General features: G+C 40.8%; 1 long non-coding RNA gene across 1 annotated transcript; it reads left to right on the top strand.

The window, feature by feature from the left end:
• The first annotated feature begins 2,090 nt into the window (after positions 1-2,090).
• Positions 2,091-4,150, top strand: LOC140677506 (uncharacterized). Its single transcript, XR_012049285.1, has 3 exons — positions 2,091-2,942; positions 3,030-3,109; positions 3,235-4,150. It is a non-coding gene; the product is annotated as an uncharacterized lncRNA (long non-coding RNA).
• Positions 4,151-25,456: the final 21,306 nt, after the last annotated feature.

A 25,456-nucleotide genomic window follows, 5' to 3' on the forward strand; every position in this document is an offset into this window, starting at 1 on the left:
CCAGTAAGAACTATTTTGATCCAGAGAACCGTTTTTGGAAGAAAGAGTTCTTCAGGGATTGTTGAAAGCATGGGTAAGATCCTGTGTCACCAGGGACATACTTCCTGATAACATTTGCCAATAATGGTGCAAAATACATTTCCTTGTGACTACTGATACAAATACTTTTCATATTCAATTTTTTTGTTTATTTTAAAGCAAATTCTTCTTCCCCAGATCCTGTTGATCAAACTGTAACATAATTGCCCATCTTGGGATTTGAACACCTGCCACCCAGTCTAAAGTCACTGGCAATAGTGACTGAGCTAACCAACTGGCTGCCTTCAGTCATCAGGTCCACCATACTAGTCTATTACCTTACACCTTATGATCAGACATACAAATAATGGCAGTCCTATAACTGAAATGTTCTGTTACCAATTTATTTCCACAACCATTAATTATAAGAAAGCAAGATCTTCATCAGCAAATCTTGTTGACTCAGGCAAAGATTAGCTGTGACTGGGAGGACCATTTTTGAAATCTGCCTTGACAACTGCTGTCTGGCTAGTGATTCTGTTTGAGAAATAGCTCAGGGATTTAGGAGCTGGTTCTTGGTGCCAAAGAACCTGGGTTCAAGCCCTGACAAAGGTGGTGATGACAGCTCATGAAAATGCCAGATGGTCTTTGTGAAGCAAACATTTTAGAGTCATGATAGATTAAACATCAGTTATTAACTTATGGAGCAAATCGAATCAATTAAAAAATCAAAATTACCAATATCTCCATTCTGTCTAGATGCAATATGTGTATTTTCAGACTTTTGTCTTGATAACTGATATATTTACAGTGGTTTCAAATCTGCATGCACAACAGTGAATGGCTTAATCAATTTGTGAAGCCACTGTTGAATTGTCACTTGCCAATTAGCTCAGCATGATAGACCACAGTCTTTGGTTCTATTGTTGTGGATTTTAGCCTCAACTGGTGCAAAAGGAACATTATAATGTCAACTGTCTTGCCTTCCTGTTCTCCTGTTTGTTGCTCAGAATTGCCTTAATTTGCCAAAAATCTCCCGGACCCGACCCATTGCTGCGCAGCAGTTATAATTGTGTTTATTTAGTTTAGTTACACTACTGCCTTCTTCAGGAGGAAATGACACACAGCAAAGAACTAGCAAGGTGGTCCCTGCAGCAAGGATATAACCCCTCTTTCTGGGGCATCTAAGTGAGCTATACAACTCACTGGACAAAGGCTTTTGGAAGTTTGTTACAAGTCAGGTGATCTAGGGATACAGTTTGAAGTTGTGAGTTCAAGGCCTGGTTGATGCAGAGTGACCATGTTAATGCATACTGAGGTGATGTGTGGATTAGTGACAGACAATTTAAAAAATATTAAACACTTATTTTACAGACAATTTTACTCATGTATTTGTCTCCTCCTCATACTTTTCCATGATCGGCCTCGTCCCATGGCTGCTGTACCCTGCTGACTGGCTTAGTCCAGTTGTGAAGCTGCATATAAGTTCATTGATAGACAACGGTCTTTGATGTCAGAGGCCAAGCCTTAACCGATGCAAAAATCACACTGTAATGCTGACTTTTAGGCTACTACATCAGGGTTTGTTGATGCTGGGAATTGAACCCTGATCTCCCAGGGGAAAGGGCAAGGTTTGGTGTGTTGGGCCAGGGAGCTGGCATGATGGTGGCTGTCATGTGTGAGTTAAGAGCTGGTTGCCCCATGGATTGCACCACATGGTCTGGTCTTCCCTGCCTACAAACCAGGTGTGACATACCAATAGTGATTACTGTGAACAGAACAGAACAAAGAAGAACAGGAGAGAGAACAGAAGAAACTTCTGAGAATCAAGGTGAGCTAAATATAATATCTTATTTCAGCATGCTTGACCCTAGCTGAGGACTTTTATGGTAAAAGGTGGACTAAGCATTTGTTTCTTGTTATGTTTTGTTCGTTTACTTATTTGTTTGTTTTCCTGTAGAAAACAAACAAACAAATTGTATTGTGGTCAAACAATACAATACCCGACAAAGCTCTGCTGAGAGCTGCCATGACAAAATAGGTTACAATATATCTGTACAATTAATCTTAAATCATTCTAAAAAGGTTATCGTAGTTGTTATTTTAATGAAATATTATAGTATAAATTGTCAATGTTAGAAGGAGCTTTAACGTTGTCGGTAGCGGCGTTGCGGTCGCCATCTAGCTCGTCTTTGGAGGGATGGGTGGGCTGGTGAGCACCATGGATCTAATACATCCATGTTGAGCACACACTAATGTGCGGGTAGGAGGAGCAGGGAGACTGGGCTTGAGCTTGGTCTCCAACATAGTGGTAGCAGAAAGATAACACAAGACGAAGGTTACAGAGTGGATGATTCTTCCATATTATATAACTTTTTAAAAAACATGTACACCTCATCTTAATGGTTACCACTTACTATATTGCTTGTCATTTTTCTTGAATGCATATAGGCTCAGGAGAGTGAAGAATGTAGAGAGGATGAAAGGAGCATTGAAGCTCATATCAATGAAATGTCTACAGAGATGCTTAAGGTACACCCAGATCTGAACTCTTTAAAGGGGAGAATGAGACGAACCTATGCATACCAAAAGACCTTCATGGCAACTGCCAAGGCAGAGGAAATCATCGAAAAGTTTCCCGCACTGAAGCTTCCTAAAATAGTTGGTATCTTCAAGCATTGAATTGACCATATTTAATTGTATGTGTATTATTTCATTTATGATCATCAAGTATTTTGAGATGACACTTTTTATCCCTCCTTACAGCTTCTGTGGGAGATGAAGGAGCAATTCCTTGTAGAAGCTGATGGTCACAGAGCTGGATCGAATGGCAACGAAGATGGTTCAAAGAGCATCTATGTGTGACTTAAAGGACTGCTGCCAGAGGGCAATCAATGCCTGCCTGGATGATTCAGTAAGACGAGGTATCTAGGCCTATATGTGTATCTATAGGAGCCACAATCTGTATTTCTGAAAACAAAAAATATTACAGAATTATTTTATATCCTCAGGACTCATTAGGGATGCAGCAATTCTACTGCTGCCTTCCATTTTCAGAGAGGACTCATCTTTTCTATACACTCTACTGGAGGTAAATACTGCATTTAAGGTCAAGATTTAGGAATTGGCATTATCCATATTATGGCAACATTGAGTCATTTTGCTGTTTTCACAACAGGTTTTATTTACTGACATGTATCTGTTTTTATTGCATAGGAGCCAAGCGTGCCTACTCCAGCAATCATGCTCCATAACACACACGAGGGGAACCCTTTGCAGGCACAAAGGATAACCCTATACCTGGATGGTATACAGGTTTTGACTGAGGACAGCAGCATGGACAAATCATATGCTATGAGTGCATTAATGTCACTCTATATTGTTTTTGCTGTCCAGTACCCAAAGGAACTGAGAAAAACTCTTATTTTCATTGAAAGATTTGTGTTGGGGATCAAGGACCACAGTGTTGTACCCATTTCAGTGAAGAGACTATACAACTGTGGGGAGTAGTGAGTAGATGTGTTGCAGCATGGGATTTCATGCTTTGTGTTCTTGTTAATAGTCAAATTCCTGCTGCTGCCCTTTGTTTGTACATATTGATAAAAAAAAATATCCCTTATTTAATACATATTTTGGACCAATACATTTTGTTTGATTTTGGCATAGTGACGTCTCTAGATTTCCATTATTGTTACAATACGTAACATTTTGAGTACTTGTTACATAACACTGAAAAGTATTTCAACATTATTTAAATCAATGTGAAAACTTTGTGGGATTCCCTCACTTTCTCATGATTCTGTTCCACCTTCACAATTAGTATGTACACTGATTCTTTTCATTGGACCATGCATTATTTTATTGTTTGTAGATAGCTTACAATAAGGCGCAGTAAATGCAGTAAGTGCACCTTGGATTGATTGAACTAAAACTATTTTGTGTCTCTTTCTGCCATGTCACCATTGCTGGAGATTTATTTACACAAATTCACCTACTGAGGACAGCATGATGTGTCTGGCCTGTCATGTTGCTGATTCCACTGGACCTATGCTGACTTTTGACCTGTTCTCCCCTGGGACCTACACAGCCTCTCCTGTTTTGTTGGACTATCTTTAAATAAATGTTTTTCTCATTAAAATGTTTTGAATGTTTGTTCAATGTCAACATGATAAATGACCACAATATAATATGAACTAAACTGATCTGTAGAATACAACATGGTTCTTTATAGAACCCTCAGAAGACAAGACGGTTATCGGTGAAAACCTTTGAAAAGGGATGTTTTTAGAACCCCCTGTGTCAGGTCTAGATGAAACCCATGAAACATGAAATAGTTCTTAGTGGAACTCCCTGTGTGGGTTCTAGATGAAACCCTTGAAACATGAAAGGGTTCTTAGTGGAACTCCCTGCATGGGTTCTAGATGAAACCCTTGAAACATAAAAGGGTTCTTAGTGGAACTCCCTGCATGGGTTCTAGATGAAACCCTTGACAAACGAAAGGGTTCTTAGTGGAACTCCCTGTGTGGGTTCTAGATGAAACCCTTGAAATACGAAAGGGTTCTTAGTGGAACTCCCTGCGTGGGTTCTAAATGAAACCCTTGAAATACAAAAGGGTTCTTAGTGGAACTCCCTGCATGGGTTCTAGATGAAACCCTTGACAAACGAAAGGGTTCTTAGTGAACTCCCTGTGTGGGTTCTAGATGAAACCCTTGAAATACGAAAGGGTTCTTAGTGGAACTCCCTGCGTGGGTTCTAGATGAAACCCTTGAAATACAAAAGGGTTCTTAGTGGAACTCCCTGTGTGGGTTCTAGATGAAACCCTTGAAATACGAAAGGGTTCTTAGTGGAACTCCCTGTGTGGGTTCTAGATGTAACCCTTGAAACATGAAAGGGTTCTTAGTGGAACTCCCTGCATGGGTTCTTTGTAGAACCTCTCATGGGGGGTTCTGGGTAGAACCTTACACACACAGTTCTAGGTATAACCCTTCATGTTGGGTTCTAGGTAGAATCCTCCAAAAGGGTTCCAGGTGGAACCTTTATAAAAAGGTTCTACTTGGAGCCAAAAAGGGTTCTCCTATGAGGACGAGCCGAAGAACCTTATATGGTTCTACTTAGCACTTTTATTTCTAAGAGTGTATAATGACTGAACAAAAATGTGGTTGAGGAAAACATGCAACTTTCCTCTAACCAAAATTAGACACTGACCTACCAAAGGACTATCTATGTGGCAAATTGTTGTAAGCTTTTGACCACAAACTTAGTGCTCGGTGACATTCGTCCTTCCTCGCCGAGTGGTACTTTTCACTGCCGCAGTGAAAGCGAGCGGCAGACTTGAACTGGAGCCATTACTGTCCGCCTCCAAACCAGTCAGAATATGTCTCCTCATGCTCATCTAAATGAGAAGGCATTCATTTAAATTGAAAAGGTAACAGAGCTAACATTAGACGCGGTATTAGTACCTGTTGTATTTACATCAGATGACTACTGCTGCTAGGGATGAGATTGGTGCGGTTCAAAAACGCAACAAAAGTTTCAGCATATTGCTTGTATGTCCTCCTCTTGATGAAACAGCAACCTTTGAATTAATACAAGCAGCGCTGTTGCTGTCTTTTTTTAGTAAAATTTTGGCAAATGTCGGTGCGTTCTTTCTGCCCGGGCACCGCCATGTTGCTGATATCACTAAGCACGTTGCGTAAGAACCGTTAAGAGAATCGCTAGACAAACTGGCAAGCGATTCCAAGGAATTAATACACTGGGAACTGGTTCTGAACAAGAACTAGTTTTTGATTCCCATCCCTAGTTTTCAGTAAACCTCAAAATGGAGGGCCCGCCCGCTACAATGTGGATGTCGCAGTCCAAAAAAGTTAACTTACAATCTTTGACATCCTCTAATGTGAACTTGATGTTTTTGTCCACTGAGTTAATGTATTCAAGGAATGCTTGCAATTTTTGGCTTCTCATTTTAAAGGCCTACTGAAATGATTTTTTTTTATTCAAACGGGGATAGCAGATCCATTCTATGTGTCATACTTGATCATTTCGCGATATTGCCATATTTTTGCTGAAAGGATTTAGTATAGAACATCGACGATATATTTCGCAACTTTTGGTCGCTGATTAAAAAGAAGCCTTGCCTGTATCGGAAGTTGCGTGATGTCACAAGTTGAAAGTCTCCTCACATTTCTCCATTGTTTACACCAGCAGCGAGAGCGATTGGGACCGAGAAAGCGACGATTACCCCATTAATTTGAGCGAGGATGAAAGATTTGTGGATGAAAAACGTGAGAGTGAAGGACTAGAGTGCAGTGCATGACGTATCTTTTTTCGCTCTGACCGTAACTTAGATACTAGGGCTCATTGGATTCCACACTCTCTCCTTTTTCTATTGTGGATCACGGATTTGTATTTTAAACCACCTCGGATACTATATCCTCTTGAAAATGAGAGTCGAGAACGCGAAATGGACATTCACAGTGACTTTTATCTCCACGACAATACATCAGCAAAGCACTTTAGCTACGGAGCTAACGTGATAGCATCATGCTTAACTGCAGATAGAAACAAAAGAAATAAGCCCCTGACTGGAAGGATAGACAGAATATCAACAATACTATTAAACCATGGACCTGTAACTACACGGTTAATGCTTTCCAGCCTGGCAAAGCTTAACAATGCTGTTGCTAACGACGCCATTGAAGCTAACTTAGCTACAGGACCTCGATAGAGCTATGCTAATAACATTAGCTCTCCACCTACGCCAGCTCTCATCTGCTCATCAACACCAGTGCTCACCTGCGTTCCAGCGATCGACGGCGCGACGAAGGACTTCACCCGATAATCGATGCGGTCGGCGGCTAGGGTCGGATAGCGCGTCTGCTATCCAAGTCAAAGTCCTCCTGTTTGTGTTGCTGTAGCCAGACGCTAATACACCGATCGTACCTACAGGTTTCTTCTTTGCAGTCTCCATTGTTCATTAAACAAATTGCAAAAGTTTCACCAACACAGATGTCCAGAATACTGTGGATTTTAGCGATGAAAAAAAACGATTTAAGCTGGCGACCGACCTATTCCAAAATGTCTGATTCAACTACTGACGTCACGCGCATACGTCATCATACCTAGATGTTTTCAACCGGAAGTTTCCCGGGAAATTTAAAATTGCACTTTATAAGTTAACCCGGCCATATTGGCATGTGTTGCAATGTTAAGATTTCATCATTGATATATACACTATCAGACTGCGTGGTCGGTAGTAGTGGGTTTCAGTAGGCCTTTAACCCATGTGTCATACACATCTCTGTACCAATGACATGGGGCTGTTCCCTTGAAAGACTTAGAGCTCCATGTAAAGGTTTGCCGCAATTGGGGATACAGGTGAACCCATGGCACAACCGTGTTTTAGTCGGTAAAAAGTTTGCATGAATTGAAAGTACGTAGGGCAAAGTTCCAGCAAAAGGCTTATCTGTTCTGGGTTTAGTGTGGATCTATCCTGTAAGGTGTGATCACAGAGTAAACGTTGCTTCGCAGTCTCTTTTGCATCCTCCGTTGGAATACAGGTGAACAGGGAGGTGACGGCAAATGAAACCATCAGTTCAATGTTCTCCAGTTTTAGGTCTCTGACCTTTGCTGCAATGTCCACTCATGTGGTGTTTTGCCAACAAAAGTTGCCAAGATGATTTAGCAATATTGTATGTCACTAGTTGATGCTGCCTACAATGGGTATGAGAGGACCCCCATCTTTGTGAATTTTTGGAAGCCGATAAATACAAGTCATGGTCTCTTGTGAGTATAATCGGTAAAGTGCACAGCTGAGGACTTTGGACTTCTGTAACGTTGGTGAGTACTCAATAATGTTCCTTTTGTACCCACTGGTTGGGGACCTTTCGGTCTTTCATAAGTAGTATATTCTTTCAGAAGTGTAAGCAACATGTTCTGGTAGTCAGTTGTCTGTTGTCATTGCACTTGAAAAATACAATGAAATTAGTTTTCAGTACAACCGTCTAAGAGCAGACATACAATATACAGTTAAAGGCGTACCCCGAACAGGAAGACTGATGAATCGCCACACTGGCCCCGGAATAAAATAGGTAGGAAAGGTAAAACATGGGGCTAAAAGCAGCTCCTAAACTAAGCTCCTTTGGAGGCGACTTGGTTTGAGACCAGAAAAAATCCTCGAGCCATCAGGGCGCTGATCTGTAAGCCATCATATCGCGAGGGGTTAAGGAGGGGGAGGCGTGGGATGGAGGTTGGGCTATGTGTGCGTATGTGTATTGTCCATGGGTGCGTGTTTTGTCTATAAACCTGGAGGTCGCTGCCCTCGGCATCCCGGAACAGAGTCAAGTGTCTTTGAAAAAGGAGGAGGGATTTTTAGAGCTAGATAGTCTTTTTGCTGCAATGGTCTTGCTGGGGTGTTTACTGCATGGCCTTGCCAAAGCCATTGCACAGAGAGCCGAATTGTAGTTTGTCAGCTCTAATTGTCCATTCTGGCTCTGAAATTTAACATAACTTCGCCTTGTAGAGTGGAAAGATTGCCAAAGTCTGAGTGCTCACAGCTCTGCCCAAACCATCCATTACGACCCGCAGCCTTTGGGCTCCTTAAACGGCTGCCATCGTCTATCGAATTTGTCAGAAGACCAGAGTAATGCTAAATCCAATCAGCAGATGACCTTTTATCACAGATCCAAATAGATAATATCCAAATAGATAAATATCTTCAACGTCTTTGACGGAAAGAACTGCCAGCCCCTCATGTATCCAGCAGCAACGGGCAGGTTGCCCCAAACCTGTGTTTCTCGTCGAGAAGATCTTTTCAATTGAATTGAGAGACCATTTTATCAATTCCATGTTTTAGATTTCAGAGAACAGTGCAAAAAAGAGGCTCTCAGAAAGTTAAGACAAGACAAGACAAGGACAAATGTCTGATTCTGTGGCTGTGATCAGATTAACTGTTGGTACCTGTTGTGGAGTCATGACAAAGTCCAACCCCTTTGCCAATACATCTTTTTCTGGTAGGGTAATGTTTCTGTTGGACAAATTATTTACCCACGTATGTGTGGTTCAGTTGAGTTCCCAGTGTTTTGCCTCCAAGTGACTTGCTGGCCTGTGGCTTGTAATTCTCTTCCAAAACACTAAGGAGCAGTGACTCTTGAAGGAGCACCTGCAGCTGTCGTTGACTATATATTTACTTTCTTGTGAAGAGTGAGCAAGGACAACCGCAGTATCAACATATTGTTTGGCACTGGAACTAATCATTCAGAAACATCAGTTTACTTTTAAAGGACATTTTACTCTTAAACCAAAGGAAAAGACGCACTGCGACCACCGAACGAGTCGCAGCAGAGGACAGGACATAGTCCCATAGTTTTATCATTGAGAATGAGCTGAGAGTTCAATTGTGTCACGTATCTTCTTGTTCACCCATTTCCAGCTAGGAAAAAAATACGCTTTATGGCAACAATCTTACTGAATGTAAACAAAATAAAAGTGCGTCATAAGTCAAGAAAAAGAGCATAGAACAGCATGTTGACCAAGGCCATCAGCATAAGTAAATCTGGTGGAGTTGGTCATCAAGGCAGAATGGATTGTGCTTAATTTCCAATAAGGTGCTTTAACGCGATCCCTAATCATGCTTTTAATTAGAATCCCTTGGTCATTAGCAGGAGATAATTCAGTGAAAAAACAACCTCTGCTCTCTGCTGGAGCGCAGCAATGGCAGACGGACTGACGATGGCAACAATCCTTCTCACCTGAGCACATTTCACCACAGGGGCAGTGAATGAATAGTAACAAAAAAAGTTTATTTAATTTTTTTTGTCATTCATTTTTTTTGCTGAGGTTGCTTGGATGCATAACCTACCAATACATAAACTCTTCCACGTGTGAGGTCCAAAATGACCCCAATTAAAACCAATGCATGTTTGCAATAAACTGTAACGGGCACATTAATAATAACATTTACGCAGTTTAATCATTTTTTATTTATTTTTTAATTTCAATTTTTTATCATTTTAAGCATATGCGGCGCATCAATTTAAAACAACGTTTGCTTTTTTTTTTCTTCATCACTGATTTCTGCTCACTGCAGACTTTATAAGAACCAACAGATGCAATAAAACATCACTTACTGTACAAGGTCTGCTGTAATTAAATTGTAGACTGCTGGGATGTTGATATATTCCCATTTAGATGAAAAATGTCTCATAATCCTTGCAAATAAATGGTTGTTGTGTCGTCCTTGCCAGTTCCAGGTTCTACATGGCAGTCAAAGTGTCCCGACTTGTCGGATTATATTCTCAGCCAGCTACTTCCCAAGTGAGAGGCATGATTTATGATCTAGAATAAATTTACAGGGAGCAGGGAAGCGAGGAAGTAGCAGACACCTCGATGACAAACGGAAGTAATTACGATGCCGCAATAAATAGTCTGTCTGTGTTAGCGCTTATAATAACAATATCACCAATAGTTGGTTAATATTTAAGTCAAAAAATTTAAATGGAGTATTGCTGATGTTTTCTTTAGTTGTTAATTATCTGACGCAAAACACCCTTTAATGGAAACACAAGTTGCAAATGAACTAGAAACATTGCTTTTATTGGGGAAAAATTGTAATGGAAACACAGCTATAGATGTTGAAAATTGTATGTTTCGGTTTCAGCATCGGTATGACAAATACTGCCCGTGTTACAACCTATTTGATCAATACCCAATTTTTTCAACAGAATTGTAAAAAATGCATGTTACAACAAAGCAACGCGCTATTAACAGTAAATTAGGAAGCACCGGTAGATGAATAATAGTTTTTAAGGAACCAGAAATGACGCAATATTTTATCGCATACATCAGCAGCTAAATGGGAAGCATGTTGAGAGCTGCTATGTATGATCTTTATTGTCTTGTATTTTGTCACTCCTTTCATTGTACGTCTTGTTTTCTGGCTCCTCGTCTCAGATTGAATCTAGACAACAACAATAACGCAGCTGTAAATGGATATATGGTGGCGTTTGCTTAATAATGTCCCAGACCTTTCATTACAGTAATCGTGACCGCCATCTCCAGCGGTGGCAGGATGACTTAGAGCTGAGGGCATCGCCTCATTAACTCTGCCTGACCAAGGAGCGACACCCTCGAGACACATGGGAATTGCCTAAAGTACACTGCAGCCATAGGAAAGATTGTATTCCTTTGCTCTGAACGCTCTCAAGGAAAACCAAAAAAAAAAAAAACATTTGTGTAAGCCTGCTTTTCTTTCAAGCCACGTCTTCCAAGCAGCAACAAGAGAAAGGGTCAAAAAATAAAACAAATGTAAACTTATAATTGCCCAAGATTTGGAAATTAAAAGTAGAGTGTGATGATAACCGAAGAACAGCAAAAGGAACGTATCTACCGTATTTTTCGGACTATAAGTCGCAGTTTTTTTCATAGTTTGGCCGGGGCTGCGACTTATACTCAGGAGCGACTTATGTGTGAAATTATTAACACATTAGCGCAAAATATCAAATAATATTATTTAGCTCATTCACGTAAGAGACTAGACGTATAAGATTTCATGGGATTTAGCCATACTTGCCAACCCTCCCGGATTTTCCGGGAGACTCCCGAAATTCAGCGCCTCTCCCGAAAACCTCCCGGGACAAATTTTCTCCCAAAAATCTCCCGAAATTCGGCGGAGCTGGAGGCCACGCCCCCTCCAGCTCCATGCAGTCCTGAGTGAGGACAGCTTGTAAAGCAGTTTGTCTGCCGTAAACAGCAATGTTGTGACACTCTTAAACAGGACAATACTGTCATCTACTGTACATGCATATGTGACATTAACATCTACGGCTTTTAGAGAGTGCAGTGCACAACTGCGCACACAACAAGGAGACGAAGCAGAATGAGTCATCAGAGAGGGTGTTCAGCATGGTTAGAAAAATAGTGACAAAGAATAGAACAAGGATGGACAATTCAACCCTTAACTCAACAATGAGTAGATGAGTGTTATGTGTGTGTAATATATATATATATATATATATATATATATATATATATATATATATATATATATATATATATATATATATATATATATATATATATATATGACGGAGCAGAAACGTGTGAACTCGTTGGGAGTTTCCTCCTCTCCCAGCTCGCTAGCCTCAATCTGAACCTTGGTGTTTACCGTGATGACGGACTGGCAGTGTGTCGCGCCTCGCCAAGGAGCAGCGAGAATACCAAGAAGCGCATATGCCAAATTTTCAAAGAGAACGGCCTACGGATCACGATTGAAGCCAACAAGCAAACCGTCAACTTCCTTGACGTCACTTTCAACCTGAGAAATAACAGCTACCAACCATTCACGAAACCTAACACAACACTCCAATACGTGCACCATGACAGCAACCATCCACCCACCACCACGAAAAGAATACCTACCGGAATCAATAAAAGGCTATCGATGCTGTCATCTAGCAAAGCTGAATTTGACCAAGCAACCCCCCCGTACCAAAAAGCCCTTGATGAAAGCGGATACAATTTCACCCTCACCTATGAACCCACGCCAGGAAACCAGCCAAAAAAGAACAGAAAACGAAACGGCATCATCTGGTACAACCCCCCATACAGCAAAAACGTCTCAACGAACATTGGACACAAATTCCTCAACCTGATTGACAAACACTTTCCCAAAGACAACAACCTAAGAAAAGTATTCAACAAGAACAACATCAAATTGAGCTACAGCTGCATGAACAATATACGACAAATCATCTCAAACCACAACAAAACAATTGCAAATGAGCCGTCGACCCCCAGTCAGAACGACTCCAAAACCAACAAAGCATGTAACTGTCGAAAGAAACCTGATTGCCCCCTCAACGGGGGATGCTTACAAACATCAGTTGTCTACCAATCTGAGGTAATACGCAAGGACATTAACACATCCGACACATATGTAGGATTAACCGAGGGTGAATTCAAAACCAGATGGAACAACCACAAGGCTTCTTTCAGGAACAAAAACCTGCGAAATACCACAGAACTCAGCAAACACATTTGGGACCTCAAAGACAATAATGTTGAATATTCAATAACATGGCAAATTCTTGCATCCAGCACACCTTACAATAGTGGTAATAAAAGATGCAACCTATGCTTGAAAGAGAAACTGTTTATTATCTACCGTCCAGACCTGTCATCCCTCAACAAGCGCAGCGAAATTGTAACAACATGCCGCCATAGACGGAAACACCTCCTAGGTAACACATGAACCAATCACCACGCCCCTAGGCCAGCCTGTACCCACCCACTCTGTGCCCTATATAAACCATGGTATGCGAATGCTCCCATTAAAATCTCCTGACGATTGAGGGTACCCCCCCTCATGAAACAGGCCTGTAGAGATGAAATAGTCTTGTGATTTTTTTCCCCCACACATACATATATATATATATATATATATATATATATATATATATATATATATATATAGCTAGAATTCACTGAAAGTCAAGTATTTATTTTATTTATATATACATATACATATATATATATATATATATATATATATATATATATATATATATATATATATATATATATATATATATATGAAATACTTGACTTACTTACTCAAATATTTCTTATATATATATACTTGACTTGGTGAATTCTAGCTGGAAATATATTCCTCCCCTATTAGCCACGCCCCCAACCACGCCCTGACCACGCCCCCCACCCCCACCTCCCGAAATCGGAGGTCTCAAGGTTGGCAAGTATGGGAGTGACAGATTGTTTGGTAAACGTATAGCATGTTCTATATGTTATAGTTATTTGAATAACTCTTACCATAATATGTTACGTTAACATACCAGGCACGTTCTCAGTTGGTTATTTATGCTTCATATAACGTACACTTATTCAGCCTGTTGTTCACTATTCTTTATTTATTTTAAATTGCCTTTCAAATGTCTATTCTTGGTGTTGGGTTTTATCAAATACATTTCCCCCAAAAATGCGACTTATACTCCAGTGCAACTTATATATGTTTTTTTCCTTCTTTATTATGCATTTTCAGCAGGTGCGACTTATACTCCGGTGCGACTTATACTCCGAAAAATACGGTAATCATTTAATTTTAGCAGAGGGATTTACTTACTGAAGCTGCAAAAAGGAAGCAGGAAATGTGGACTTTATATTTTTGTATTTTTGTATTTCATTTATTTAATTGGGACAGTGCACATTAATCAACACTTGAATAAACAGTGTAAATGCGCCAGATTTAGCATAAATGCTCATTTTCAGCCGTAGTCCCAAGGCAGGTTTCTAAAATAACACAGTGAGACACATAAGACTTTAAAACCACGATGACAGAAATAAGAACCAAATAAATAAGACTACATAAAACAGACAAGACCAGCAGTTGTGATACACAATTACAAGACAATAGACTAGGACAGACAATTCACTCACAGCTTCAAATACGCTGGCCAGAAACCCATTGGAACAGGCTGTAGTCTGGAAATAGTGTTTAATGTTTTAATGGGTGCATGTCTGATTTATTTTTAGCCAGTGTTTAATGTGTGTGGGCAACTTATTTCAGGATTGTATTCCTCTTACCGAGGTGACCATTTGACTGAATTTTGTTCTACGTCTTGGTGTTATGTACAGGAGGATTAGACGGCACAGACCACAGGGGGGCGTGTTATCTCTATGCTTTATTATATATATATAATGACTATATATATATATATATATATATATATATATATATGTATATATATATATATATATATATATATATATATATATATATATATATATATATATATATATATATATACATATATATATATATATATATATATATATATATATATACATAAAATAAACAATAATATAATCAACTCGAGAATGGAGTATGACTAAATTCCAAGAGTGTGTGTGTGTGTGTGTGTGTGTGTGTGTGTGTGTGAGACTATGTGTGGGAATTACTTACTTGCTGAGTGTTACCGTGAGTGTTGAGCGAGAGGCGTTCTGGAGGGGAAAGGCAGGCTCAAACGTCCATGAGACAGGCAGGTTGTCAGGGGGGGGTATAGCGAGGTTTTAACAGGTCTGTGTCCAAGCAGGGGTCGAGGATCGAGGGAGGCAGTCCGGAATCCAAAAGGAAGTCGAGGCACACAGCTCGATCACGGGAGACAGGGAAAGCACTGCGGGAAAGACAAAGGACATAAGACGCACGAAGTGGGAAGGCACAGAGTGGGAGCAAGTACGCAGGAGGGGAGCCAGAGACGGGATGCTTACTATGAGGAGTGAACTACGTTCCGGCACAGGATCTTCGGGTCCGCTGGTCTTTATACTGTCTGGCCTAATTAGTCCCAGGTGTGCAGATTACAGATTGCCTGCAGATTTGCCGGCGCGTGGCCGCGATGCGGCCAGAGCGAGCAGAGGCGTGTCCCGGCGCGCCTCCAGCGCATGCGCCGTGACACTTGGTGTATTACAATCACCTCTGGACAAGGCCCGCATTCTTTGTCCTTCACTGTTTCTCTTCTGAATGAATTCATCTAACAATAGGGGTGCAAGCGCATTTAAAACTTTGTAGATGAGACAAGCATCCATAAAGATCTGGTAGCTATCCAGATCAAGTTTTTTTAGAATAATACAATTGTGGAAGTGCATTGGTTTCCTGTCAAGAATTTTAACTGTCCTTTTGAAGAGAGACTTGATGGGTTTTAGTACAGTTTCTGTTGTGTGTGTGTGTCCAAGTTGTGAAAAAATCATTTATATGTGAGAATATCATGGAGTGCATATTGACTTTGGAAGTGAGGAATAGTCTTATATGATTGAAATTTGACAGATTGTATTTAACGATATTTGTGATTTTTTTAACATGCGCTTTGAATGATACATTTGTGTCAAAGACCACACCAAGATATTTGAATTTTTCTACGATATCAAGGCTCTCTCCATTGACCACTACAGATGGTTGATGGCCCTCTGCTGAAGAACATACATACAGTCTTGTTGGTATTGAGGTGTAAACAGGATTCATTGAGCCAGTGAGATACCCGTGCCAGAGTTGCCGATAGTTTTGTTGCGGCTTCTTGTTTTGATTTTGCTTGGACATATAGCACTGTATCAACTATATCATCTGGGCAGACTGCAGGTAAGTCGTTTACACAGAGACTGGACAGAATTGAGCCCAAGATAGAGCCTTGGGCTACCCCTGTTGAACAGCTAAGGTAAGATGACATTGAGTTTCCCATCTGAACAGTCTGTTTTCTATTTGACCATCATGTTAGATGTTATGTTATGTTAGATCTACTATGGACTGGACTCTCACAATATTATGATATACTCAGGACATAAGAGTCAATCTTCATTGACCATTCCACTGGACGTCCATTGCACCGGTCCCCTCCAAGGTTTCTCATTGTCCCATTGGGTTGAGGTTTTCCTTGCCCTGATGTGGGATCCGAGCCAAGGATGTCGCTGTGGCTTGTGCAGCCCTTTGAGACACTCGTGATTTAGGGCTATATAAGTAAACATTGATTGATTGATTGATTGAAGTATGATCTCATCCAGCAGAGTGTACCAACAGAGAAATTAAAGTGAGACATTTTTTTAATTAGTACATCATGATTTAGTGAGTCAAAAGCTCTTTTCAGATCCAGAAAGACAGGTCCTACATAACCACCTTGATCCGACAGACCTCTGAAGTTCTCATAACAGATTGCGGTTTCGGTTGAATGGTATTTCCGAAAACCAAAACTTTGTCGATATACGAACCGTGGCCAAGAACCGATTTTCTTCATAAATCTAGGTTCCACTGTATATTGTTATGTTAATATTGAGTTGACATTGTCACGCATTCCTGACAGTATGTTACAATGTTACTGAAAAATACAGTTTGAGTCTAGAACAGATTAATTGACTTCCCAGTGTTTCCTATGGGAATAATTGTTTTTGAAATGAGAACAACTGATGATACAAAAACTAACAGATGTGAGGCAGTTTGGGGGTCAATCTACACACCTGCAAAGCATGCAGATTAAAAGCCAGCAGGGGGTCCTCTTCCAATGTTAAGATCCTCTGTAACCTTCTCCCATATTTCCCCTCCCTGACACTAATAGGAAGCCTGCTGCGTGGCACCACTGAGCACGCTCAGTGACGGAGGTCGTCTATCCTGCACGCCCCACAGAAGTTGTGAAAAACACTTGAATAACTCGCTGGGCACTGAAGAAGCATTAAGCGCACAATACACACAAATGATGATATCATGACACAACCTCGGTGTTATCACTTGGAACTTTAAGTTGACACCGATGCTATCTCAGCATCATCCCTTTTCCACAGCAGGAACTTTCAATAAAGTTCACCCTGTTCAAGCCAAGAACCGCCTGGGTAGATTTAGTTCTTCAGCTAGGCGAGACTTTAGTAAGGTTCTTGAAACCTTATTCGGGGCGGGCTGGGCTGTCGAACGCTGATTGGTTGAAGACAGTTGAGGTGGTTCCTAAAACGTATCTTTCAAACTGTCAAGACTTGGTCCTTGGGGTTTGTTTTCCCAGAATGCAACGGAAAGTTGGCTCGGGCAAGACGTGAATGTGAGTACATGTTTAATATTTTAACTCAAAAAGGTATTAACAAAAGGCGCTCACAGCGGAGGTAAAACAACTTAGCTATGAAAATAAAAGGCGCGCACAAAGGCGGAGAACAAACTTGACTACTGAAACAAAACTTGCAAAAAGGCAAAAACCTATGGACGTGAAACAAAAACTTACTTGGCAAGGAACTGTGAACATGGCATGAAGCAGAGTGATGATAGAGTGTGCAGAGCATAAATGTGATGTCGCCAGGCTGACCAACAGAAAAATGAAAAGCTTAAATAACACAGACATGATTAACAACAGGTGCGTGACTCAAAACGTGAAACAGGTGCGTGACATCACAGGTGAAAACTAATGGGTTGCTATGGAAACAAAACAAGGGAGTGAACAACCAGGAACTAAGAAAGTGTCCAAAAAACAAACAGCACATGGCCAAACAAAAACATGATCAACACAGACATGACACAAACACAGGACCGCCATTACAGAATGCTACGCCACTTGTTTACTTCACAATTCTTTTGTAGTTCTATTACAACAAAAGTGAGACGATCTGTCACATTCACGTCAGGACAGGACATCACATGGACAAAGATAAGAACTTCTGGAGGAAAGTTCTGTGGTCGGATGAAACAAAATTGAACTGTTTGGCCACAATACTATATGTAATCCTTTTTTCTTTTGACTACTTCTCCCCAAATGTTCATCCGATCTGAACCGTTAGAATATCAAAACGTTTGGCGCCACCCGTAGTTGATGGCAACCGTAATTTTTTCTTCCTAAATTTCCCTGATCACCAGGAATTCCAGGTACATTTTTCTACGCCATTTCTTACCAAATTCAAATCGTTCCACCATCCACACACTCACTCTTCTCACCCTGGACATTTAAAACGATGTTTCCCATTCCACAAAATTACAGATTTTCCGAGAATTACCAGGAATTTCTACCCATTGAAAATGAATGGGTAATATACAAACTTCTGCATATCCCACATTTCTCATCTGATATGAACCATTCCACCATTTTCACACAACTCATCCTGTTTCCCACGTTCCAAAATTCCCCAGATTATTATTAAGGTTGCTTCCCCACTGAAAATAGAAACTTTGTCATATCCCACATTTCTCATTCAATTTGAACCGTTCTACCAATGACAGACTACACTCAAGCTGGACATTCGAGCATTTCAGTTTGACTTGCGCATTTCCGCGGCTTGTGCACATAGATATACAGGTAAAAGCCAGTAAATTTGAATATTTTGAAAAACTTGATTTATTTCAGTAATTGCATTCAAAAGGTGTAACTTGTACATTATATTTATTCATTGCACACAGACTGATGCATTCAAATGTTTATTTCATTTAATTTTGATGATTTGAAGTGGCAACAAATGAAAATCCAAAATTACTTAAGGCTAATACAAAAAAGGGATTTTTAGAAATGTTGGCCAACTGAAAAGTATGAAAATGAAAAATATGAGCATGTACAATACTCAATACTTGGTTGGAGCTCCTTTTGCCTCAATTACTGCGTTAATGCGGCGTGGCATGGAGTCGATGAGTTTCTGGCACTGCTCAGGTGTTATGAGAGCCCAGGTTGCTCTGATAGTGGCCTTCAACTCTTCTGCGTTTTTGGGTCTGGCATTCTGCATCTTCCTTTTCACAATACCCCACAGATTTTCTATGGGGCTAAGGTCAGGGGAGTTGGCGGGCCAATTTAGAACAGAAATACCATGGTCCGTAAACCAGGCACGGGTAGATTTTGCGCTGTGTGCAGGCGCCAAGTCCTGTTGGAACTTGAAATCTCCATCTCCATAGAACAGGTCAGCAGCAGGAAGCATGAAGTGCTCTAAAACTTGCTGGTAGACGGCTGCGTTGACCCTGGATCTCAGGAAACAGAGTGGACCGACACCAGCAGATGACATGGCACCCCAAACCATCACTGATGGTGGAAACTTTACACTAGACTTCAGGCAACGTGGATCCTGTGCCTCTCCTGTCTTCCTCCAGACTCTGGGACCTCGATTTCCAAAGGAAATGCAAAATTTGCTTTCGTCAGAAAACATGACTTTGGACCACTCAGCAGCAGTCCAGCTCTTTTTTTCCTTAGCCCAGGTGAGACGCTTTTCGCGCTGTTTCTTGGTCAACAGTGGCTTGACACGAGGTATGCGGCAGTTGAAACCCATGTCTTTCAAGCGTCTCTTGGTGGTGGATCTTGAAGCACTGACTCCAGCAGCTGTCCACTCCTTCTGAATCTACCCCACATTTTTGAATGGGTTTTTTTTCACAATCTTGACCAGGGCGCGGTGATCCATATCGCTTGTACACTTTTTCTGACCACAGTTTTTCCTTCCCTTTGCCTCTCCATTAATGTGTTTGGACACAGAGCTCTGAGAACAGCCAGCCTCTTCAGCAATAACCTTTTGTGTCTTTCCCTCCTTGTGCAATGTGTCGATGGTTGCCTTTTGGACAGCTGTCAAATCTGAAGTCTTCCCCATGTTTGTGTAGGCTTCAGAACTGGACTGAGAGACCATTTAAAGCCCTTTGCAGGTGTTTTGAGTTAATCAGCTGATTAGTTTGTGGCACCAGGTGTCTTCAAAATTTAACCCTTACACAATATTCTAATTTTGTGACACACGGAATTTTGGATTTTCATTTGTTGCCACTTCAAATCATCAAAATTAAATGAAATAAACATTTGAATGCATCAGTCTGTGTGCAATGAATAAATAAATGTACAAGTTACACCTTTTGAATGCAATTACTGAAATAAATCAAGTTTTTCAAAATATTCTAATTTACTGGCTTTTACCTGTATAGATAGATAGTACTTTATTGATTCCTTCAAGAGAGTTCCTTCAGGAAAATACAAATTCCAGCAGCAGTGTACAGAGGAGGTATAAATAGAAATAAAATAGAAAATATAACAAGAATAAAAATGAAAAGTAACAATAAGAATAAAAATATAACAATAAGAATATAACAAGAGAAACTAGGCAATAGAAAATGTAGAAAAACGGTAATACTGTTGATCATATATCAGATGTGATGTGTATATTGCACCTTTAAAATGTTATTGATGTTTATTGCACTGTTAATTGCACTGTTTTTTGTTGCAGTTTATTTCAGTATTGTTATTGCTTCGCGTTCCCTGTCATCCTAGTAACCCCCCCCCTACCCTCAGAGAGGAGTTGTACAGTCTGATGGCGTGTGGGACAAAGGAGTTTTTTAGTCTATTAATCCTGCACTTGGGATGAAGCAGTCTAGCACTGAACAGGCTCCTCTGGCTACTGATAACGGTATGCAGAGGGTGACTGGCATCATCCAGGATGCTCACTAGTTTTTCCACAGTGCTCTTCTCTGCCACAGTCACCACAGAGTGCAGTTTCATTCCAATCATAGAGCTGGCCCGCCTGATCAGTTTCTCCAGTCTGGAGCTGTCCTTAGATGTAATGCCACCCCAGCACACTACGATGTAGAACAGAACACTGGCAACCACAGACTGGTAGTACATCCACAAGAGTTTCTTACAGATGTTGAAGGAGCGCAGCCTCCTCAGGAAGTACAACCTGCTCTGTCCTTTCCTGTACAAGTGGTCCGTGTTAACAGTCCAGTCCAGCTTGTTGTTCACCCACACCCCGAGGTACTTGATTGAGTCCACGGTCTGTACCTTGATTCCCTCGATCACAATAGGTGGACTCGACCTCCCAAAGTCAATGACCAGCTCCTTGGTCTTTGACGGATTGAGCTGCAAGTGGTTCCTGTGGCACCAGACAGCAAAGTCCCTCACCAGGCTCCGAAAGTCCTCCTCTCTGCCGTCCCCGATGCACCCGACGATGGCTGTGTCATCCGCAAACTTTTGGATATGGCACAGCTCCGAGTATTAGCAGAAGTCAGGGGTGTACAGGCTGAAGAGAAAAGTGGCCAGCACCGCTCCCTGCGGTGCTCCGGTGCTGCTGATCACAGTGTCAGACGTGATGTCCTTCAGTCTGACGTACTGTGGCCTATCGGTGAGGTAGTTCGAAATCCAGGCAACCAGGCAGGGGTCCACTTGCATTCTGTCCAGCTTGTCCTGGAGTAGGCGGGCTGGACGGTATTAAAGGCACTCGAGAAGTCCAGGAACAGGATTTTCACAGTGCCATTTCCCTTATGCAGGTGTGAGTGGGCTCGGTGCAGCAGGTAAAGGATAGCATCCTCCATACCAACGCCTGTCTGGTACGCAAACTGCAGGCTGTCCTGGGCATGTTGCACCTGTGGTCTGAGGAGGCTGAGAAAGAGCCGCTCTATTGTCTTCATTAGATGAGAGGCATTGGTCTGTAGTCGTTCAGCTCACTGGGGCAGTTCTTTTTGGGAACTGGAACGATGCACCATGTCTTCCAGAGGGTGGGCACTCTCCCCAGCTGCAGGCTGAGGTTGAAGATCCACTTGAGTGGTTCACCCAGTTCTGCAGCACAGGTCTTCAGGAGTCGGGGGCACACCTTGTTACGGTTTGGTTGCAGCTTACTGCGCGGTTCGTTCTCCCGGGATGCAAACGGACGACTCCGAACAGGACTTGCAGGTAGGAACATGATTGAATCTTGAACAAATCAAAGAGGTACACAAAACAGAAAACAAACCGACGGAACAAGGTGCCGATCACACTTGAAGCTAGACACTTAGCATGGGTTAGGAGACAAGCAAAACTTACGTAACAGGAGTGTGACGCAAACAAAGAAGCCAGACCGACTGACTGGCAAATGCAGGCTTAAATAATGTCTCTTGATTAGCAACAGGCAAGCGTCCCGAACACAAGAGGCAGATGAAAATAATGCGTAGCCATGGTAACAACTCAGAGGTGCACAAACAGGAACTTAAGGAGTCCAAAACTAACAGAAAACACTGATCCGGACCACGGATCATGACACACCTTGTCTGGGCCTGCTGCTTTCCAAGGCTGTAGCTTCCTCAGTTGACCTCTGACCTGGTCCACAGAGATGACTAATGTCTGCGTCATATGACATTCACATGCAGAATTGTCTACATTCTAATTTTATTTGGTATTTTGCCACACAAAATACTGCATACTTGCCAACCCTACCGGATTTTCCGGGAGACTCCCGAAATTCAGCGCCTCTCCCGAAAACCTCCCGGGACAAATTTTCTCCCAAAAATCTCCCGAAATTCAGGCGGACCTGAGTGACGTGTTGACAGCCTGTTTTCACGTCCGCTTTCCCACAATATAAACAGCGTGCCTGCCCAATCACGTTATAACTGTAGAATGATGGAGGGCGAGTTCTTGGTTCCTTATGTGGGTTTATTGTTAGGCAGTTTCATTAACGTCCTCCCAGCGCGGTAACAACACACAACAACAGCAGTCACGTTTTCGACTACCGTAAAGCAGTTTGTCTGCTGTAAACAGCAATGTTGTGACACTCTTAAACAGGACAATACTGCCATCTACTATACATGCAAATGTGACAATAACATCTAAGGCTTTTAGAGAGTGCAGTGCACAACTGCGCACACAACAAGAAGACGAAGCAGAATGCATCATCAGAGAGGGTGTTCAGCATGGTTAGAAAAATAGTGACAGAGAATAGAACAAGGATGGACAATTCAACCCTTAACTCAACAATGAGTAGATGAGTGTTATGTGTGTGTATATGTGTAAATAAATGAACACTGAAATTCAATCAAGTATTTCTCTTATATATATATATATATACATACATACATACATACATACATACATATATATATATATATATATATATATATATATATATATATATATATATATATATATATATATATGTATATATATATATATATATATATATATATATATATATATATAGCTAGAATTCACTGAAAGTCAAGTATTTCTTGTATATATATATATATATATATATATATATATATATGAAATACTTGAATTGGTGAATTCTAGCTGTAAATATACTCCTCCCCTTTTAACCACGCCACCACCCCCCACCTCCCGAAATCGGAGGTCTCAAGGTTGGCAAGTATGAAATACTGTATATCAACACATATTGCATACTATCTACACAATATTTTTCACATTTACTGTATCAAGCATTATAATCTTTTGCAGCTGTTTTTGTATTTTATTTATAAATGTATTTATTTATTTATTTCCTGACCCAAATTATTACAGGGAAAAAGAGGGAAACAAATGATTATCAAAATGTCCAAGTTACTCTTCTATCATGTTTCGTTGTGGTTTGACCTCCAACTTGATCCCAACCAGGGCCCCCGTGTAATTAATGAGGGGATTAATTGCTGGATTGATCCAGGGATCAATAAATAAAAAAAGGCCCTGTAGTAGAAATGAGAATCAGAGAGCGTAATTGCTGTCTGTAATTGGATTCTGAGGGTCAGATTTGCTGAGAAGGTATGTTTTAAATAAGCATATTTGTCACCTTAACAGTGGGAATCATTTTTAAAAGTAAATACATTTTGGATTAATTGTATTTTTTTTTACTTCTGAAAACGGTTATGAGCATCGGAAGGTGATTTCATATCCGAGCAGCACTGAATCACAGGCAGGGAGGCAGGTGGCGCTAGAAGTGGCTGCTCGGTGCAGAGGAAGGTGACCCTTAGACACAGGCGGCGTTGTTCATTTAGACAGGCAGCGAGCACGCCGCTGACAGCCAGCAGCACAGTGGAGGCGGGAACCCCGGAGAGAAGCTTGCCGGCGGAATAAAAAGAACGAAAGGAATTTAGAAGCACAAGAAACAATGAAAAGGGATTATTAGCATGGAATTGTACAACTTGACAGGTATAACCTGGAACAACATATATGGGTTTATATACGGTGCTGAAAAAACAATAATTTTCAAAAATCAATAAAAAAAAATTTAAATTAATGTTTTTCCGTGCTTGCCAGATGTATATGTTATACATCGGCAAATAAGAGGAGCTTTTTTTTATTATAATTTTATACCTAATAATATATTGCGAGATATGCTTTGAATCGAATTGTCGCCCCATGAATAGGAATTGAATCCAATCGTGAGTTCTTGTAAGACTTACATCCCATATTTTAAATTGTATTACATTATTTAATTCAAACGTCTATACAGTCGTGGTCAAAAGTTTATATCCACTTGTAAAGAACATGATGTCATGGCTGTCTTGAGTTTCCAATCATTTCTACAACTCTTATTTTTTGTGATAGAGTGATTGGAGCACATACCTGTTGGTCACAAAAACATTTATGAAGTTTGGTTCTTTTATGAATTTATTATGAGTCTACTGAAAATGTGAGGAAATCTGCTAGGTCAAAAGTATACATACAGCAATTTTAATATGTGCTTTGGCAAGTTTCACTGCAATAAGGCACTTTTGGTAGCCATCCACAAGCTTCTGGTTGAATTTTTGACCACTCCTCTTGACAAAATTGGTGGAGTTCAGCTAAATGTGTTGGTTTTCTAACATGGACTTGTTTCTTCAGCATTGTCCACACGTTGTCCACTGATTTAACCATTCCTTTACCACTTTTGACGTGTGTTTTGGGTCATTGTCCTGTTGGAACACCCAACTGCGCCCAAAATCCTGACTTAAATGTGTGGACAATGCATTGTACAGTAGAGCGCGGGCATGGGCGCCGATCCCGAGCACCCACATGGGATTGATGGCAACTTTACATTTTTTAAATAATTTTTGAAAAATCAATCTTGTTGTAGTTAATTTTGTGGCGAGTTTGGTCCGTTTTACAAAATAATATAGCCACAAATCATATGGGATATTAACTTTGCTGAAAATCAATTTTTTTTTAATACACACACACCGAGCACCCACTGGCAGAAATGTAGATCGGCACCTATGACCTTTTGGCCTCGGGGCCCAAAT

The sequence above is a fragment of the Nerophis lumbriciformis genome, linkage group LG03 (assembly GCF_033978685.3).
Source record: "Nerophis lumbriciformis linkage group LG03, RoL_Nlum_v2.1, whole genome shotgun sequence".
Classification (NCBI taxonomy): domain Eukaryota; kingdom Metazoa; phylum Chordata; class Actinopteri; order Syngnathiformes; family Syngnathidae; genus Nerophis; species Nerophis lumbriciformis.